Raw genomic sequence first — 9,780 nt, forward strand, 5'->3', positions numbered from 1 at the left:
ATGTGCACGGTATTGTCAACAAATTAGCTCCTCTGCAGTCCCTCCTTCTCGATGAATACGATATCATTTGTATCCAGGAAACTTGGCTTAACTATGGAAGACAACTTACTCACATGGCCGCTCCCCACCATTACAGAAATATTTGCAATGGCACGGACCACAGACGTGGAGGTGGCGTGTGCATCTTGTTCAAAGACATCCACCATCTTGTGAGTGCACAACTCAGAGACTCGCCAGTATTTGAAGCCATCTCTGTCATGTTTGCAGTCCATGATGTGAGGACCCAGGTTGTGGCTGTTTATTTACCTCCAGATCATAACCCCGACACAAGGGATGAACTTACTACCTGGATTATAACACACCTCAAGTCTCACATGTACACCTTCGTTTAAGGAGACTTCAACATGCCCTCCCCAAGGCATGATGTGGCGACCTACAAGACTACATCAAAACCTCGACCTTCTGTTCCATAACCTGGACAATCTCACAACGTTGGTTTTTAAGTTCACATTGGATCATCTTCCAATTGCCTTTGATTGCGAAAACCTTTGCTGTCCCCAACAACTAGGACAATATAACCATAAAGATACTCAACTGAGGATCTTCTCACTAAAGGATATAAAACCACATATCATCATACAAAGATTAAGATCTACAGACTGGAACCAAATCGTCGCTAGCCATCCTGATCGAACGCTCACCAATTTAGCTGACTTGTTAAAAGACATCGCCAGTGAAGTGGCTTCCAAATCCGTCCGCTTGTCCTCCAGGACCAAGATCTGGTTCACCACTGATGCGAAATGCGCCTTCATCATGAAACAAACTATACCGGAAATGAAAAAAGACGCAAGACCCAGCCCACTACCAGCTCTATAAAAAAACACCGAGCACATTTCCTACACATACGGAGAAAAGCACAGAATGATTGGATCTCTTTTAGAATGAAACTATGGAAAAGAATCTTCACCAACAAGAACCAACGGTTCCCCATGACGACCGACATCTTCCTCGAGTGGATCAAGTCACTCGAAACCAAACCCTTACCTGCCCCCATCCCCTTAATACAGGTTAATCCACCATCAAACCAACACCACTGGATAAAATAGCCATCTCCAAGGAACGCCTGATTGAAGTCATCAACAGTCTTCCCAACAAACCCACCACTGGCCCTGATGGATTCCCTGTTTTTATGATCAAATTATACATCACATACATCATCGACCTTCTGCTTGATGCATACAACTCCGCCCTCGCAACAGGAGCTTACTCTTCCATCTGGAACACACATTATGTTTCTCCCATCTCAAAGAAGTCTAATCCAAAAACGCCCAACGATTACAGACCAATTGCTGTAGGATGCACCGTTCTCAAAATCATGGAAAAAGCCATCCTTCCTGTTCTCACCCATCATATGTTTGGCCACAACCCTCCATAGTACAGTATTCTACCTGGACGATCCACTATCACCAACCTCATGGACACACTTTTCAGAGTACAACATACATTAAGCAACAAAGGAGAACTCGATATTGTGTTTCGCGACATCAAGGCGGCTTTCGACAATCTGTCCATCCATGCACTATGCGCCATACTGGGCGATTACTTCAAAATCTCTAGTTGTCTATTAGATCTCCTTAAGAAGCCCTTACAGACCAGGACCCTATGGATAAGAGATCATAATCACCATCATCAAATTATCTGCTCTAGAGGGCTCCCCAAGGAGTGTCCTCCTCATCGTTAGAACCATTCCTTGCAAATCATGCTAACTTTACCACGTATGCCGATAATATTAAGTTCTTTGTTGTTACAAAATGCTACCAGTGTCTCCATTCTACCACAGTGATCTCCAGCCTACAGTTACAACAACAACTTAAATTATCTTAACGCGATTGGGCTCTCCATTAACAACGAAAAAACTGCTCAACTTACTATAACCAAAAAGAGAAATATAAACGATGTGAACATCATGATTTGCAACTCCCTGGTTAAAAAAAGTCACCCAGAATAACGATTTGGGCCTCATCTGGGACAGAGACCTTACGTTCTTGCCTCATTTTAATGCCACTCGGAAAAAAAACATATGCTGCTATATGGGCAGTGAAACAGGAGATCTCCAACTTCCATAACCCACATCTTATCACTAACTATATTCTCCATTGCATAACCCCAATTCCATTGTATGCCTCAACGATATGGTCCTCGGAACCTCCATCTTTCCAAACCAGGTTCCTATCCCTGGAATACTGGATTTTAAAATGGCTAAATAAGGTCCATGCCTACAATCTCAAAATCTGTCATGTTCTCTAATCTAAATATGCTACATTGGAAGTATCTATCATATAATCTCCAGGAACTCGTGATCTTCGCTCAGCTTCTCTCCGGAAAATTAAGCTCACCTGATATTTGTGACATCGTTGCTAGACCGTCAGATCGTATTAGAACTCATACCAGCGCACTGCCATTCAGATCCAAGCTGCGCAGCATAACCTCCCTGGATAACATGTTTCCATTTAATTCCATGGAAATATTAAGAGGTTATCCATTGACTGTCAGAAGCTCTGCAAGGACAAAACCTACAGATCCGCCTCTCTGGCAGATATGTATGTCTTGGTCAACTGTAGGTGATATAACTCCTGGGATGCTATATTATCTATATTGTTGTATTTATGTAATCAGATGCTGTTTTAGGCCATGTATTGTATCAGTTCATTTGAGTACTCTGTACATAGATTGTAAATAGTATGGCAATATTTATTTATTCATTATGATCATGTAACCCGTGGCCTCTAGCTGGATAGCTGTAAAGGGACATTTCTTTGGAAATAAATTGATATTAATAATAATAATTTGTGTGCGAGTCGTCCGTGACGTCCGTTTCACTCGTTTGGAGCGGTCTGGGCTGGAGTCCCGACGTAGATTGGAAGAATTTCAGAATTCTTCATTTGAGTTTGCCAAGCAGAGAAAGTTGGATTCGCTCTCTCTGTGAGTTTTCTTTTTTCGAGTTTTTCTGCCCGCACAATATGCATATTGGCCCGTGAACACTTGTACAGACAGAAATACACATGGCACAATATGGTCAAAGTTGCAGATGCGCATTAAAAATATAACGACTTTCAGCTAACTTTCAACAGGGATGAACGGATTAAGCAGCTTTTTCGTAGTGTCTCACTTGACTGAAAACATTTTAGATTTATAGCCAAATATGTCCAACGGGGGGGGGGGATTGAAACCTCCAGAAAAGGTACACTGCACATGATAATTGGAAACAATGATAATCAGAAAATGCACTTATTTTTTTTTATTTTCGTTTTTATTTTTTGCTCAATAGATCGAAGGATATTGAAGTGGGGGGGGGGGGGGGAAAGATTACACCACTTAATACAAGTTGGGTGAAAGCCGCTTTATATACATGAGAAATCTCAATATCATTTAAAAATAGGGAGACTGCCTCTATGCCTCTCAAATCTGTTCATTTTATAATATATATTTAATTTTTTTTTTTGTAATACTAAGACATATTTTCAGGTATAGTTCATTATTATTGTATTTACTGGAGCAGTTACACCTGCACTTTCTGTAAAATTTATCTTAACGAATTTTCGCGTTTAAATATTTGATTAAAAAAAACAGCCTTTTTGTTTTCAGATAGGGCTGAAAAGTATTTATTCGACTATAATACAAGATCGTTTGTATGACTGACGTAACCGAGTGGTCAATACAAAAGTACATACGTCTAAGTTGTTCGTGGTTCGATTTCACGTGACTGCTAAATACTGCTAGTGATAATATTCTTTTAAACTAACTAGTTGAGAACTCAAGGAACCTGTGTGGTCAAGAGTTTACAACTAGTTATTAGACCATAAACAGGGTTTTTATTATTATTAGTAGTAGTAGTAGTAAAGTGTGTTTAGGGTCAAGCGGCACCAGGGGTTTCCCCCATCTCCGCGTAGTTTACATTGTGGGTGAACCAGTTGACTGGAAAAGCCAGAGATTTAAAAGTGTATGGACTTGTATATGTGTGATGCCTTGTACCGTTATTCATCTGGTCATTTAGCCGCCAGACCCCTACTGAGGCCCGACGTTGTCCCTATTATTAGTAGTAGTACTGAATGTAGACTGCAAAGAAGTGATACGTAAGCTGAGGAAATAAAATCGTCTGTTATGTTCGGGGGGGGGGGGAGACCGCCGTAGCCGAGTGGTCAGTGCGCGGGTGCATAAGTACACGTGCCTTGAGTGACCCGGATTCAAGCCCGTTGAACCCCAAACTGCTGAATACGGTGCTGTATTCTGTCTGTCTTGTGAACTCCTCTGACCGTTTGGTCGTCCCGGAGTATAAACAGAAAATTTATTTTATTATATACGTGCAGCAGCAGCCTTTTCAAGCGCATGGCACAGATTTGCTCCTTTGAGTAATTCAAGTTCACGTGACTACTACTGAATACGAACTCCACTTTTTGATCTCTTGGTCGTCCCGCAGTATTAACAGATTATTTATTTATTTATTTATTTATTTATATATATATATGTGTATATATAAAATGATCCCTTCCTATTATTACGCGACTGAAATGGTGGATGCTGTTAGCTAATATTTAAACTTTTTGGACAATGATGTTTAATTAATATAGTTTAACAAAATTATATAACCTATATTTTAAACCAACACTGTAAATTGACCTGCGATCACAGGAAGAAAAGTCATTCCGATCATTGGATAGGGGCATTGATAAACTTCAGGAGCCTGTCAGAGAAACTGTCACAGGACCGTCTACAGACTTTTACATCTAGCCAAGCCAGTGCATCGACCATCATTGCAGTGCTGTTTTTTTTTTTTTTTTTTTTGTTTTCTCTCTCTCTTTCCCCATTTAGAAAAATGGATGGATGTTTCTCCCCAGGTTGTTAGCAACGTAATGAGATGTCACCTAGTGGCAAATAGTGCAACACAAGCAATATAAACGCTTTCTCCTCTGCCAGGCAATGATTTTTTAACGGTTCTTCAAAAATGCAAGTTTTCACTTGCATTTTATATTAAAAAATTCTAAACCAACTAACCAATTTGATTACTAAAACTGTATTAGTTCTCTGTTTCACATTAACCGAATTAAATTCTTACTATAACATGCTAAGTGCACATTTGCACTACTTAAATTATTTAAGAACCCCCTCCCTCCAACATATACTTCCTATCACCAGATAGCCTACTCAATTCCGTTTAAGCTCGATTAACATTCAATTAACATAACTGGCAAAAAAAGTACTGACCTTTCTTTGTAGGCGTCCCTTTAAACAATCACCGTTGTTACCCTCTGCACTTACTTTTGTTTCTAGCACCACCGTATGTTACACCGCCACTTAAGAAGATCTATCCCGATCTCGTGAGCGTTTTATACCACCGCCAAGTACCTCTTCGAAAAACACGAACGACAAGTTGCCGGGATAATTTACTATTGGATCTTATTGAGAAACTCGATCGCAGCTACCGGCGAGCTTCCAATGAACATCACGGAGGCGGAGTGTCTCCTTTGATACCGACAGTAATGATGTCGCAACAGCTGAACGTAGATTAGTGCGCAGTAGCTAATCGAATAGTAGGAACTAGGAAGCAACAAATAACCACGTGCTACTGTATCAACACATGCGGGATGTTTGCTCTCTTAACAGCTGGATGCCGAAACACAATAAGGAAGCTTAACGGTAAGAATAGCGGTTCAGTTGCTGCAACTACGACAAATCACAGAATTTTCAGACGCGTGAACTGTTTATTATTCAAATTAACACAAAATAATTTCATATTTGCCAGCTTTTGAATTTCTAAAAGATGGAGATCGGATAAACTGTAAGTGTAAAAACGGGCGATTTTTCACACTTAGCTAGAAATTATATTTCACGGACAACATATCTACATTTTATATAAATACAGCTATAGAATTGTTTACCAGTGTAGTATTATTTAAAACATTAGTTTACCAAGGATTTTTATGTCTGTGGATTCTGTTTGGATTATCTGTTAGGCATCAACTGATATGATTGCTTTAGAACGGTATAAAAAAGATATTTTGAAGACTGTCTTCTTCACTCTCGTTGCGTTAAACTTTCATTCATAACAATAGCACTGCTGTTTAAACTTTGTCAAATTCATTTCCAAAGCTTTATCAGAAAGATCTGAACTTTTCTTTTTTTTTTTTTTTCACGTGGCTGAATTTTCTCTCACACTCTGCTTTGTTATGGGGAGAACTGTTAAAATGCCAAGCATGACTTGAAATAAAAAAAAAAATAAATAAATAAAAATAAATTATCTGTTTATACACCTTGACGACCACACAGTCAGAGGAGTTCACAAGATTGAACGAATACACGAAATAACACCGTATTTAGTAATCATTCGGGCTCTACTACTGTCACTCTAGCCTCTCCCTTGACCACTCGGCTACGTTTCAAGTGAGCTTGAAACGTAGACTCCTGTTCACTTGTCATTTCCCCAACTAAGAAGCACTGTACATCAATTCTTTCTTCTTTCATAAGTGTCCGATAGGTTGTTCACTAAAACTGACAGAAATGATACCGAAAGAATTTCTTATTTTCAGTGATACTAAAAAGTACTGAGAAACGGGTTTTTTTCCTCGAAATCGATTTATTTCAGTGTAGCTCAAAAAACTTGTTCTCTTAGATGACGAATTGTTATTCAAATACGATTTTATTTATTAAGTTAAAGTTAAATAATATTTTACTTAACAGTAAGTTGCCAACTGAGTTTTCCGAACTCAGTTGGCAACTTGCTGTCTATTGAATTCTGTTTGGAGCAAGTAGACATTGGTCTTAGGAATTCACGACAGAAAGTCAATCTGGGCACCAGATTTATTCATAAAGTAATATAGCTTCTGCTATGAGTTTGCTAAATATTTCATTGTAACACTATTTACAGGTTACCAACACAAATCTTCGACAGTACAACATTGTGACATACTGCCGATCAGTTTGCCATCCATCATCCAAACCTTCATGACGTATTATTTCCCTGTTGTTTCTCAGTAGTGTTCTCTTCTGTAATTATGATTGACAAGGGAAAGCGGTGTTGTCTTGGCTCATTTCTAAACTATCGGTAACGACAGTAAGAGAAGTTGTCATTGCGTACATTTATTTTCTTTGAAAATAACTCTTTTTAATGATATTAATTTTTATTGCTTTCTAAATAAATAGAGAGAGAGAGAGAGAGAGAGAGAGAGAGAGAGAGAGAGAGAGAGAGAGAGAGAGAGAGAGAGATCCCTGGGCTGTATTATTGTGTTGAAAATGAAAACCTGCAGAATAGTGTTTTACGGATAACTGCACACTTACAGAAAACTATTCTCGTATGTTCATTATGACAGCATTTATTAACGAAAATAAGAATTCATAGAATTAAAAAAAATCCGATTTTAAAGATTTCGAAAAAAGTTTTTCTTTTTTGTTTGCGAAGAGGAAAAGACGGAGAAATTCTGTAACGAACTATGCTACGACGGATGAAACATAAAGGGGGTCAACACGACACAGGACTCTACGCCTCAACCGGGCGAAAGAACATCGGCACTGGACCTTCTGGTCCGATGAGTCCCGTTTCCAGTTATTTCGAGCGGAGAGGACAGGAGGGTGCGTATGTTAACCGTCATGTTAACAAGGAACTGTTCAGGCAGGTGGACTGTCGGTAATGGTCTGAGGTGTGTTCAGCTGCCACACTTGTGACCGCTGGTACGTCTAGGTGCATCTCCGAATGGTCCGGGTTACGTGCAGACCATGTGCATCCTTCATGATCATCGTGCACCCACCCACAAGGCAATGGAATCTTTCAGCAGGACAATGCGCTTTCCCACAGAGCCGTCGTGACTAGAACATGGTTCGAAGAGCATTCTACAAATTTCACCACCATGGAATGGCCTCTCCGTTCACCGAACATAAACCCTGTGGAGCATCTCTGGGATGCTGTGAAAAGGTCCGTTCGAGCTTTGGATCATCCACCCAGGAATGCGACGGAATTATGGACAGAGGTGCAGCAAGCATGGATGGAAATACCTGTGGAACGCTTTCGTGAACTAGTGGACTCAATGCCTTGCCGTGTGACAGCTCTTATCCGGGCTTAAGGTGGGCCTACCCGTTATTAGGTAGGTTTCCCACAATTTCTGTCCACTCCAGGACTGTACTTACAATTCTCGGCCCGAGCCGCTAAGCTTTTACGGGGCCCCCTTTAAAGATACTAGAGAGCCAGAGTGAAAAAAGAAAAAACTTGCATATATAAACATAATCAGAAAAGAAAACAATTATTTTTACCGATCTGTTTAAACACAAACGTTGCAATACAAAGATCGCTTTAAAAATTTGATATTACAGAGGCCATGCAAGGCACCCCCCCCCCTGTGGTGAGGCCCGAGGCAAACGCCTCATGTGCTTGTTCTGTGCTCGGCCCTGGTCCACTCAGTGTACTTCATTAAAATATGAGATAAGTAATGCTTGTATTCACTTATATTACAAATTTGGGCCAAGTATAGTTTTGTTCAGAACCACAATCAAGATGGAAAAAATGTCGTGCTGTGCACCTTTTCTGTGTACAGCACGACAAAGTGAATACTGAGACCCTCGCATCTGTGGGAAAGGGTTGATATTTTCTTGTTTGCATCCAGGCGCTTAAAGTCGGACATTGCCCTGACTACATTTACATATGTTGGTTGGTTCTGTTTAATACAAATTTTTAAAAACGACATCATTACAACCAGTGATAGTCATGCTGAGAAGCTATAATCAGTTTATTATATTATACTCATATCATTCGAGTGATTAGTGCCGATGGGCGTGATCAAGAGGTTATATTCGATTACGGTTAGTAGCTAGTAAATATAATTCGTCAAAATCTCATTTACTAACGATTTCTTTCTCTCTAAGGGCATCCCTAATGATTAGTACTATATTTGTTCCTATTTTGATGACTGTTTCAAATAATTTTAAATATCAATAATTTGTTCTTTCACTGCATATATTACAGTGAAATTACTACGAAAAATCAATTTTATTATTGAAAAAAAAACCCGATTCATTTTTACTTTTTTGATGCAGTAATATTCTCTACATAGATTTTTTTATTAACTGTTTCAATTTCATCATCTTCCAGATCAAAAATCAAGAGAATTTCTTTTGAAAGCCCAAATCGGTAAACCGAATGTAACAGGTGTGAGACTTTCCTTCCGATTTTCTAAGCTTTTTTTTTTTTTTTTTTTTTTTTTTTATGACCGCCATCCATTAATAAAATGTCTACAATTACTTGGAAACAGAGATAAGGTATATCGCCCGTGCGGCAAGTACAGTGGTTATAATATTTGTCCCGAGTTCAAATCCCGTCAATGACGCCCGGAATCTTTATGGGCTTTTTTTTTTTTTTTTTCACAACGTGGCTGAATTAATCAATCTCAGGGGAAAGGTTGAATTCCTCCCCCTCTAAAACTGGGATTTTTTGTGCAGTTGAACATTTTTTTTGAAAATGTTCAACTGAAGAGTGCACCCATTTTCTGACACAATATACTGACGCCTCATAGATTTAGTTGTTTTGACATATAATGCATGAAAAAAATCGTAGAAGTGTTGTGGGAACGGAAATAAAGGATCTTTGACTTTATATATTTTTCTGTTGTTCTTATTTTTATTTATCTATCCCTCTGCTTTTTCTTTCCCCCTTTACCTTGGAACCACAAAGTCAGGGGGTTCTCACTTCTCTTCCAAGGCCCACATGCTACCTGCTGCATAATATATTATTTCCATTAA

At 39.2% G+C, this 9,780-nt stretch overlaps 1 protein-coding gene across 1 annotated transcript in view; it reads right to left on the minus strand.

Annotated features, from left to right (window-relative positions):
- The window catches only part of LOC150080863 (glutamine synthetase-like), an 80,432-nt gene extending 74,919 nt beyond the window's left edge, over positions 1-5,513 (minus strand). The window contains exon 1 of the mRNA XM_090381005.1: positions 5,263-5,513. The gene's annotated coding sequence lies outside the window, so the exon portion shown is untranslated. The remainder of the gene's footprint in view (positions 1-5,262) is intronic.
- Between the last annotated feature and the right edge of the window lie 4,267 nt (positions 5,514-9,780).

Source organism: Mastigoproctus giganteus, chromosome 9 (assembly GCF_048544385.1).
Source record: "Mastigoproctus giganteus isolate SK-2022 chromosome 9, ASM4854438v1, whole genome shotgun sequence".
NCBI classification, from domain to species: Eukaryota; Metazoa; Arthropoda; class Arachnida; order Uropygi; family Thelyphonidae; genus Mastigoproctus; species Mastigoproctus giganteus.